At 39.9% G+C, this 9,701-nt stretch overlaps 1 long non-coding RNA gene across 1 annotated transcript; it reads right to left on the bottom strand.

The window, feature by feature from the left end:
• Positions 1-1,288: 1,288 nt before the first annotated feature.
• Positions 1,289-6,766, bottom strand: LOC137848453 (uncharacterized). The gene is made up of 3 exons (XR_011091361.1): positions 5,724-6,766; positions 3,079-3,203; positions 1,289-2,556 (listed from the first exon to the last, which is right to left on the bottom strand). It is a non-coding gene; the product is annotated as an uncharacterized lncRNA (long non-coding RNA).
• Between the last annotated feature and the right edge of the window lie 2,935 nt (positions 6,767-9,701).

The raw sequence follows: 9,701 nt of genomic DNA, 5'->3' as shown, positions 1-9,701 counted from the left end.
CCGCCGCGCCTGAAGCCGGCGCCCGTGCCCTGAAGCAAAATGGCGTCCGCCGGCCCGCCCGCTGGTGGCGAGGGGGGGCGCTGGTCACCATTTTTTTTTTTTCCACCCAAATGCTTCAAAGCTTGAAGTACTACCTTAAGCATGCTAAAATTAAGAGTTGGGGGTTAAAACGACGTCTTCGTGTCCGCTCTTTTTTGTAGGATGTGAAAAGCATGAGATGGAAGCCCCCTATAAATACCATCAGGCTGACAGCGTTCCTCTTTCAGGCAGCTTAAGGGTGTTATAAATGAAGATACAACTCAGTCTGAATTTAGTATTACTTATAAAAAGCAACTAAATTGTGCTGGGTGTGCAGGGAGTCTATGCTCTACCAACATGCACACAGTAACATCGAACTTTCTAAATATACAGAGCACTCACTGCTTTTACATATTAAACCCGAGTACACCTATACATGTGTACAATCAGAAAAGGTATCAATTGAAACATAAACATGGCAAAGTTTTCCGAATTCTGGCAAGCGTTTAACAAACAATGCTTTAAGTCTATTACTATTAATATCCATGACTGGGGGAGCATAGTTGGAGTTGGTAATCCTGGTTGAAGTGCTCCCATATCTTCCATGACTTCATTATTTTTTCTGAGAGCATATAACAATCTCCATTTTCCATTCCTTTTCTTGATTACACACAGCGGGGAATTCCAGGGCTAGTCATGGGAACAATGTCTCACTTTAAGTTGTTAAGCAACTCGTTCTTCGGGCCTTATGTATCCTATTCTTCCCGGATCAAAGGAAAACGTTTCCATCTCCTTTTCAAGGCCAATAGGGCCTGGGTCAAAAGGCAAGTCCAGGTTACCAGGGGGAGTAACAGCAAAGACCTGCGATGGCTGTAGCAGCAGAGGGGCCGATGGTGTAGCAGTCGGATCTGTAAACGAGCCTGCAGCTTCCTTGCTGTTTGGCAAACCACACATTTCTGACTGTGGTCCCACTGGGCTCTTTAAGGCCTCAGAGATTGCTCACCAGGTGCAGAACAATCCCACTACAACCTTGTCATTTTTAGTTGAAGAGTCCCACACCTTGACCTCAGTTTGGTCCCATGTTACAGGATCATAAACTGTCTGATTGTTAATAAGAAGAATAAGCTGTAAGGTTACCAGGACAGTCTTTGTTCCTAAGGACGTACGATTCCCCATAACTCACAACTGCTGACCACCAAGGGGCAATTGTGTGCGCGGCTCCACTTCTTTCAGCTTGAGCTTCTTCCCAGCTCTGGTGCGCCCATTTCCAGCGACTTTCTGTACAACCTTCTTTGAGCAGTTTGCTGAGTTTGGCCAAACCTATCTTCATGAGGCAATCAGTGTCCCTGTTTCTGTCCTGGTCCCCATTCTGCTAGCCCGTCCTATTCATTCCTTCTTCCTACTTCTTTATTGGTGACATAACTTTGTTGTATCCTGTTGCCTTTCCATCTTGAGGACAGGTTCCCCTCTTATATACCCTTCACCCCACAGTAGTCCTTTTCAAACAACTTGTCATTGTTCAAACAATTTTGACCAGCAACAGCAACCCCCCAGCAACTTCCATGCCTTAATGGCTGGAGAACAAGCAACCTGAGACTGCATGGTGTCTCCTGAATCGCCCTTCTTGGTTCCCTCTAAACTCTTTACACTCCTGATGGCCTCATCGTTAAGAGTCTGATGTTATCACCAACCATTGGGCTTGTCGACCCCCATGGCCACACTCCCATGTCTCCCCTTCTTTATTAATATCAACCATCTTCTTGACACAAATTATTACTCCATATATCACAAGGGTGATTTATATCTTCCAGAAATTTGGTTCTTTCATATTTTAACTGTTTCTACTGTGGGGTTCCTTGCTTGAAATACTGAAGATGAGATGATCACCACATTACAAAATATAATTGGCTGCTGTGCCCCCCTGACCCACAGGGGAGAAGACTTCAGCCACCATGGAATTCTGAGTGCCCGAATGAATTAGAGAAATTTTTTTGTTTGTTTGTTTGTTTGTTTGTTTGTTTTTTAAACTTGCTTGCCAGCAACCGGCTTGGTGAGCACATTAGCTGTAGTGTTTTCCTGAGCAAATGCGAGACCAGCTGGGATAGGATGGACAGTATGCTACTTTAGTTGGAGTCTGTATTTAGATAGTACGGTGGAAGAAAATAAATGCCATGTAACAGAAATAGGAAGGTGAGTACCTACCTCAAGGAGTATTTTTAAAAATTGCATTCAAACCTCTTCTAATGTTAATAAATAAATAAATTTGCTGATGCATTTTCCTCTCACAGCATTTCCTTCCAACTGGAGGCCCTGCTGCAAATAAGAAAAGGTAGGGAATTCATTGATTCTCAGTGTAGCCAGTCCTTGACCAAGATGTAAGATGTTTGAAACAAAAAGGAAAAAAGGACCTTTTTTTTTTTTTTTTTTTTTTTGAATTATATGTACTTCAAATGTGGTCTTCAAGTCAGCATAGCTTTCAGTCTTTGTGTTTTCCTAGTCTTTGCTTTATGCTTTTTTTTTTTCTCTGTTTTTCCTCAACTGTGGACGAGAAAAAAACAGTAGTTTATATCATTTCAGCAAAACTGAAAAAACAAACAAACAAAAAAAAAAAAAACAATCACAAACTTTTTTTTTTCTTTCATTTTGTCTCTCTCTTTTATCCATGTGTACTTTTGCATTTACTCCATAGGAAAAGAAAAACCAATTTCCTGCAAAGCAGCTTTTCACTCAGTACACTCCCTTCTGTGTTTCTGTTAATTATCATGTTTTAGATAGGCACTCAAACTGTTCTTTTAGCTGTTCTTTCATACAGCTCATTACCAGATACAATTTGGGGCGTGCCCTAAAATGGGATTTAAATGGGAAAATTATTTTAGCCAGCCATATTATTGTGCTAATAAGGGGATGCTGTCCTTCAAGATAGATGTATAATTTTGCACACAGCCTGCAAATTAGACAAAGATAGCACTCCTCCCTTGTCCTCTTCCCCTCCATTTTCACTCTGATCTTAAACAACTCTTGAAAACTACATAACTTTCATCTGGGCACTCAGACACTTACCTCCTTTAGAAGAAATGTGCTATTTTCCTTAGTGGTATTTATAGATTAACTGTCACATCCTTGTGAATTGTTATGCGCAGACAGTACAGCAGATGTGGGTGAGAATGCAAGCTTAAGTACTGGTGCTAAGGAAAGAGGAAGAGAGGGTGACTTAATAAGTGAGAAACTTTTGTGAAGAAACTGGGAGAACTGAGCAATCCATTGTCAGTGAAGAGGAACAGCAGAGAGTGTTCTGCAGCAATTTGTAATTTTCAGTCTGTTAGAAAAGTTGGAGGTAGAGTTGCTCCTTCCTGGAACTGGCAAGTTCAGCCACTGTCCTGCATTTGCAATTTCTGTAAGAGGGTTAAGCACATAATTCACTCAAAACTACAGCTGTGTAACAACTGGAGTGGCAGAGAGTTTCTTGGAAAGGGTGTGCTCTTGTGTTTATATGAGCAGAGGGGGAGACTGATATGAAGAAACATGCCAGAAACCCAGAGATCAACTGAATAAATAACACTGTGTAAGGAACAGCCTCCAGAGGGCAATTCTGAGCTCCTAGCGCCAGTGTGCTAAGGCTGTGACCACAAAAGAACTCCCAGAGTGACTGATTATCCCTGCATAAGCAAGAGCTGGAGTCCTGTGCCTAGGGTTATGCTGAGGATACTCAAACCTGATGCCAGTTAATCTCTGTTCCAAATCAAAAGGACCCACAAAAGTCCCAATGTTGTCTCCCCCTCAAATTGCAATAGGAGTAGTGTATACCAAAACTTGGTATGAAAGTCTTAGAAATTAACTTAAAATACTTCTGCTTCAACCAGCCAAGATGCTGAGACAAAGTGTTGTGAATTATTCTAACATTACCCAGATGTGTCTAGACAGGCAGTAGATAGATAGGCAAAATAATAAGCCAGAAAGATGACATTTTAAGCAACTACTGTGAAAGAGATTAACTGCCCTAAAAGAGCTAACCAGAGGCTAAAACTAAATCAAGCAACGCCCATGGCATAAACCATTATGTGGAAAAAGTTTCTTTTTGTGCCAGCACACATCAGCTTTTCATCTGCTAGGTTGTAAACTGGAAGGACAGCAGTTACTTCATAACAACCCAGAGACGGTTACTGCTGAATAGAGGGTACGAAGCACAACACTTAGTGTGTCCTGTGGTGGTTTGTATGTGTGCTCAGAGCCTAACAGCTTGGGTCATACCACGTGCTCCAGAAAAGTAAGGGAAATCTCAAAAAGGAAAAGAAAAAAAGAAGGAAAAAAAAAAAAAAAAAAGGAAGATGAACAGCAGTGGGACATACTTTCAAACAGAAGAGCCAGATCCTGTCTTATGTATGTGCAGATCTTAGGTTTCAAATGAAATGTAGTTCTTTCCTTGGAAAAAAAATGCAATCAATAAATAAATGGGATGCAGGGCTGATCTCATGGGATGTGGGGTAGACCTCACCAACAGCTGCTCATTTCCTCATACACTGATTATGCTCCAAGATTATTCCATTTTATTCAGCTATTTTGATCATTAGATTTTGAAGCAGAAATAGAAACATCAGCATATTAAAAGACATCCATTTCTGATTGGCTGATTTGTGTATCAGCTACTTTCATGCTACCAAAGTGTGATAAACAATAAGAAAATCACCATCTTATGTTTTAAATATGACATTTAAAGCACAAAGTTTCAGTCAGTCCTTGCTCAAAATTGTTCCAGCATCCTATCTTGTTGCATCTCTGTAAGGATGTGCTTTAAAAATAGGACATTTTTTTGTTTTTCTCTCACAAATGTTGCCAAGCAACTAACATTGTTGCTGTGGGCATGAAATGAAATGAAAAGGTAATGATGCAGTGTGCATACATGGGTATACAATTTTAGGGACAGCAGAAGTGTATTTAATAACATCATGGGTACTGTACCTGATATCCATCCAATGCAGAATGTGAATCAGATCACACAAAAATGTACCACTGTACAGCATCCTTGATATATGCAACAATTACTGTTTATATCATTTAAGATGCTACAATTTTTTTAGAAAAGCTGAACAGAGAAAGTTAACACAACTGCAACGTGGTAGCCAATGCACTTGGACCTACTAAGTGGGTTCTTGCTTTACTGTAATAAGAATTTTTACTTAAAAATAAAAATAGTTACAATTTATCTAAGTTAATACTACAGCATACAGCTCTAACACTAGAATACTTATGATGTATCTGGGAAGGGATATACAAATGATATTTTACCTTGATTAAGGAATAAAATTCCATTTTCAGCTAACTAGAACTGATTTGGAGAGAAATGTAATTATACTCCACACAGAATTTCTTACTTTTGTCTTACAGACATTTTACTTCCCTAATCGTCTCCCTCCTGTTGAGAAGCACTTGGTGCTACAAGCTAAGTGGAGAATACAGGTATGAATACAGGAGGTGATTAGGTGGTTGTATTTGTGAAATACTGAGGTCTGTGAAACACGCCTTACTTACTTCCTGCTCCTGTTTAGTTACTCACAAGGATGGCCCTCTGTGTATTTTCCAGCCATGAGTTCTCCATACAATCTAACTATATAGTTACAGCAGTAGCTTCTACACCTCTCAGTAAGTCATAAATACAATCACCAATAGTAACACACACACGGTTTGCTCACACCACTCACTGGCAGTACCTGAAGTCCCGGACAACCCTGGAGCTACAAGGAGATAAATGCTGGAATCAGATCAATTAAAAGTCGGAAGAGAAGTGCACGTTGCTCTCCCTCTCCACCCAAAGCATCCTGTCAGGCGATCTGAAGAAATAAGTAATGACAAACTCCAGTCAGTAGCGTAAACTGAGCAGACTTGACAGAGATTACTAGCTATTGCCTTGCTGTCTCACTGCCTGGTTGCAGTAATGATAGTGAGAGAGAAATAAAAGGCCCAGCAAATGGACCAGGAGTGTGTTTTCTTTCTATTCTTGTTGCAGGCCAGCATACCCCACTTAATTTGCTGTCTGTGTGTGAAAGGATCCTATGTGAATATGATTTGGGAAACAGTGAACAGTTTCCTTAAAATAAACTTAGGTGTACTATCCATACTAACAGATGTGCTTAAATTTTAAAGAGCTGCTATTCAGAAATTGATTTGTAGCTTGATGAGTTCTATACCGTTGCCTTGTGAAATTGGGAAAAGAAAATAAGATTTATCTGAAAATACTCATCAGCAGAGAAATTTGCAGAATAAGCTCTAGAAAAATCAGTCATAGCTTTATACAAGCAGATGGAGCTCTGGTTAACGTGTTATCCTTCTTGGTCTACATGAGATGTTCATGTGTCATTCGTGGACTTTTATGTCCCTCTTCAAGCATGGCCAGTGCCCTAGTTGGGTTCCCAGGACTTGTCTAAACTTAAACATTCAAGAAAATCAATCTGGATTAATTAAAAATATGAGATAAATTTGAACCTTTTACTCTCTGTGCTTCATCCTGTACAGACACTATCATTTAGAATGGAAAAAGCCTAAATTTTACTTTGCTGCTTTCACTTCTAAAAACCTTTCAGCTAAACTGAAATAAAACTGCTTACATTTCAGATAATGCTCTCTCTTAGAGATTTGACTCAGCTTAAAAGTAGCCATATTTCAATACAATTTGCCTCAGAGTCCTTACGTAGTTAAATCTGTGTGTCAGTGTTACCCAAATTTTCCAGCTACCCATGCAGTTTATCTCCCCTCGTAGCAGACCTTTGGTTCTAGAAATGCAAACCTAAACATTTGCCATGAATATATATATATATATATATATATATATATATATATATATATATATATATATATATACTTGTGCTCAGTGCTTTCTCACACAGGCATAGAATTTGTTAGTGAAATATGCCCAGCGACCATTCAAAAAACAAACAAACAAAACAAAAACAAAACAAACACACACACATACACACACACACACACACACACACAAATTGACTCCAGTTTGCAAGGGGAAATTAAAATCTTTCCAGAAGTCTGTGTGAGATAATTCCCATCTGATCTTCAGTTTGGAAATCTTGTGTCTTGCCACTTCACCCCATTCTTTCTGTATTGCATTCTGTATTTCTGTATTTCTTACTGTATTGCAAACAGTAACACTGTTCCAGACTGTTCTCCTGTGTTACAATGCAGGGCAAGTCAATGAAAGGCAGTATGTTCTGACAGACAGCTTGGAGAGCTGCGTGGTTCCAATTCCAAGTTAAAACCTCTGTCCCTGTCTTTTGAAATACTCAGTTTGTGGACTGCAAGAGGCAGAATGTTGGAGCAAGACAGCTAGGAAGTTGGATCACTAGAGCATTACACTTAAGCTGATAAGATCCATATCTCTAAGTGTAATCACACCTGTAGTCCTTCTGAAATTCTGCCATCATTTAACCTGTCATTACTTTTTTTTTTTTTTTTTTTTTTTTTTTGCTATAAGCAGCCCCGCCTAATGATTTGATCAAAGAAGCAAAGGAAGCATAGAAAAACTCTGTGTGTGTGTGTGTGATATGCAATAGCCTCTAAAAAGAAATGGGTTACGTTTAGCAATAATTGTGTTTCTGTCGTCTTCAGATGTGTACAGTGCAGGTACAAGAGCTTACAGTAATGGTATATTATATTATATCTTCAAGATGAGTTAAGTATAGAGATAAGCCTGAAAAGTCTGAAATGCACTTATGTATAAAAGGCTGAACAGAGTGAAGTCTTGGGAAGTGCTTGAAGTGTGCTTAGTCCTAAATAGATAACTGCATGTACAGTCCATGGTGAAAAGAAGATCAGAAGATTCCAGCCCTTTCAGAGAACATTAATGTTCCCTAGACAGCTAAGCCAGCATGAATTCATCCACATTGGAGCTGTATTTCATCTCACTACTGTTGTCTAAAGGCAAACACAATAGCCCAGACAATGTGAGCTCGCTGCCTCCAGTATCCAACAAAGGACTTTGAATTCTTTTTGTCCCCAGTCATCAATACTGGGTCTAAAAGGAAAACAGAGAAAGCCACTGTATGTAATTTGGTTTTCATCAATATTGCATTTCTATTGAAAACAGCGATCAAAAATGTTTGCTGCTTCCTGCAAAGCAGAATGTAAGTAGGAAATATTTATTGATTTACTTTGTGATTTTTTTTTTTTTTTTTTTAAGTAAGAGTCAAAAGAAGAAAAAGATTTAAAAAGTTAGCTTTGGAAGCTAGCAGCAGATATGTACAAGAAGATACCTATTGTGAAGGTACAGGAATAGCTGGATAATTATTATCATCTGCGAACTAAATGTAAATGAATAACACAGTCACCACACTGCAGAAGCTCACAACGTTTACAGCTGACCAAGTTATATACATACTGGTACAACATGTAGTGCTAAACATGCCATTCATTCCTTCTTTGGATGTTTTCCTGAGGACATTAGGCTTACAAAATCTCTCTCTCTCTCTCTCTCTCTCTCTCTTTCCTTTCCTTCCCACTTCCTTTCCTCCCTCCTTCCTTCCCTCCTTTTCTCCCTCCTTCCTGTCCTTCCTCTCTCTCTGTCCATCTGGTCCATCTCTCTTTTTCTTGTATTTTCACAGCTATCTCCCTGACCATAATAAATTTTGAATACATTTCTCGAATTTCGTTGCAGCTGGCTGAAGGATGTTAGTTTCATGTGTAAGTTTGCTACTTTATACCTCACACAGTCCTGTGCAGAGCAGAGACTCACATCTCTGTCTTGCTGAACAAAAGCCTTCATCATACCCAGAAGAGGCGCCTGCAAGGATAATCAGCACATGAAGCTCAAAATCAACTGGAGCTAAGTGTGCACATACGCGCACACACGCCGTTGCCTATAGCAGAAACATGAACAAGCAGGGCTTGCTGTGTGGGAGGAAAGCTGAAGAATGCACGCTCAGGGGGGACAAGGAACATGAGACAGGAGCTAAGGGCATTACTGAAAGTGACGCACAGAGCACAAATGACACATCCATCATAAACCAGGGCTCTCAATTCAACTGCCCCCCAAGGCCATGAATTTCTGCCCTTTTTCTGCACAATTATCAGTGAGACAATTCTCACTGCAGGCCTTTTTGCCAATTAAAACTTGAAGGCCTGTCCTGTTGTTGTAGCAGATGAGTGGTTTCAGAAGTAACTACTTGTGCACGTTTCAGGTTGCATTCAGGTTACTACTGTGGGAGCGTTCACGTCCCCAGAGGTTCATTTCTGCTCTCCAGGCCCCTCCCTGTTATGCTGACATAGTCATTTGGCAGGGTGGGCTGACAAGAAAAAGATACAGGTAAGAAATAATCCACCAGAACAAAAGGTGGATTTTATTATTTATTTTTCGGCCAGACCAGTCTCCCTTATGCTAGCAGGCAGCAGGGGACAGACAGCACTATGATAAGGATGAGCAGTCAGAGATGACAGACTTCATTAGAACATGCTACTGCCCCAAAATTAGTGGTGACTTTTTATCCTTCAGTCTTTCAGATCTAACAGGAGCTGTTTTACAGGAATAAGCCTAAAGGGTGGATTTTTCTATTTTTATTTTTCCAAAAAGCAGGCAACTGAGCAAGCTAGCAGCAGAGAAGACTGTAAAGAAAGGCTCCATACACAAATACAATTACCTAAACATTTATCCATGAAGAAAAGGCCTTGTGGCCCATTCCTGTTAA

This window comes from Anas acuta, chromosome Z (genome assembly GCF_963932015.1).
Source record: "Anas acuta chromosome Z, bAnaAcu1.1, whole genome shotgun sequence".
Taxonomy (NCBI): domain Eukaryota; kingdom Metazoa; phylum Chordata; class Aves; order Anseriformes; family Anatidae; genus Anas; species Anas acuta.
This window is presented reverse-complemented; position numbering and strand designations above follow the sequence as displayed.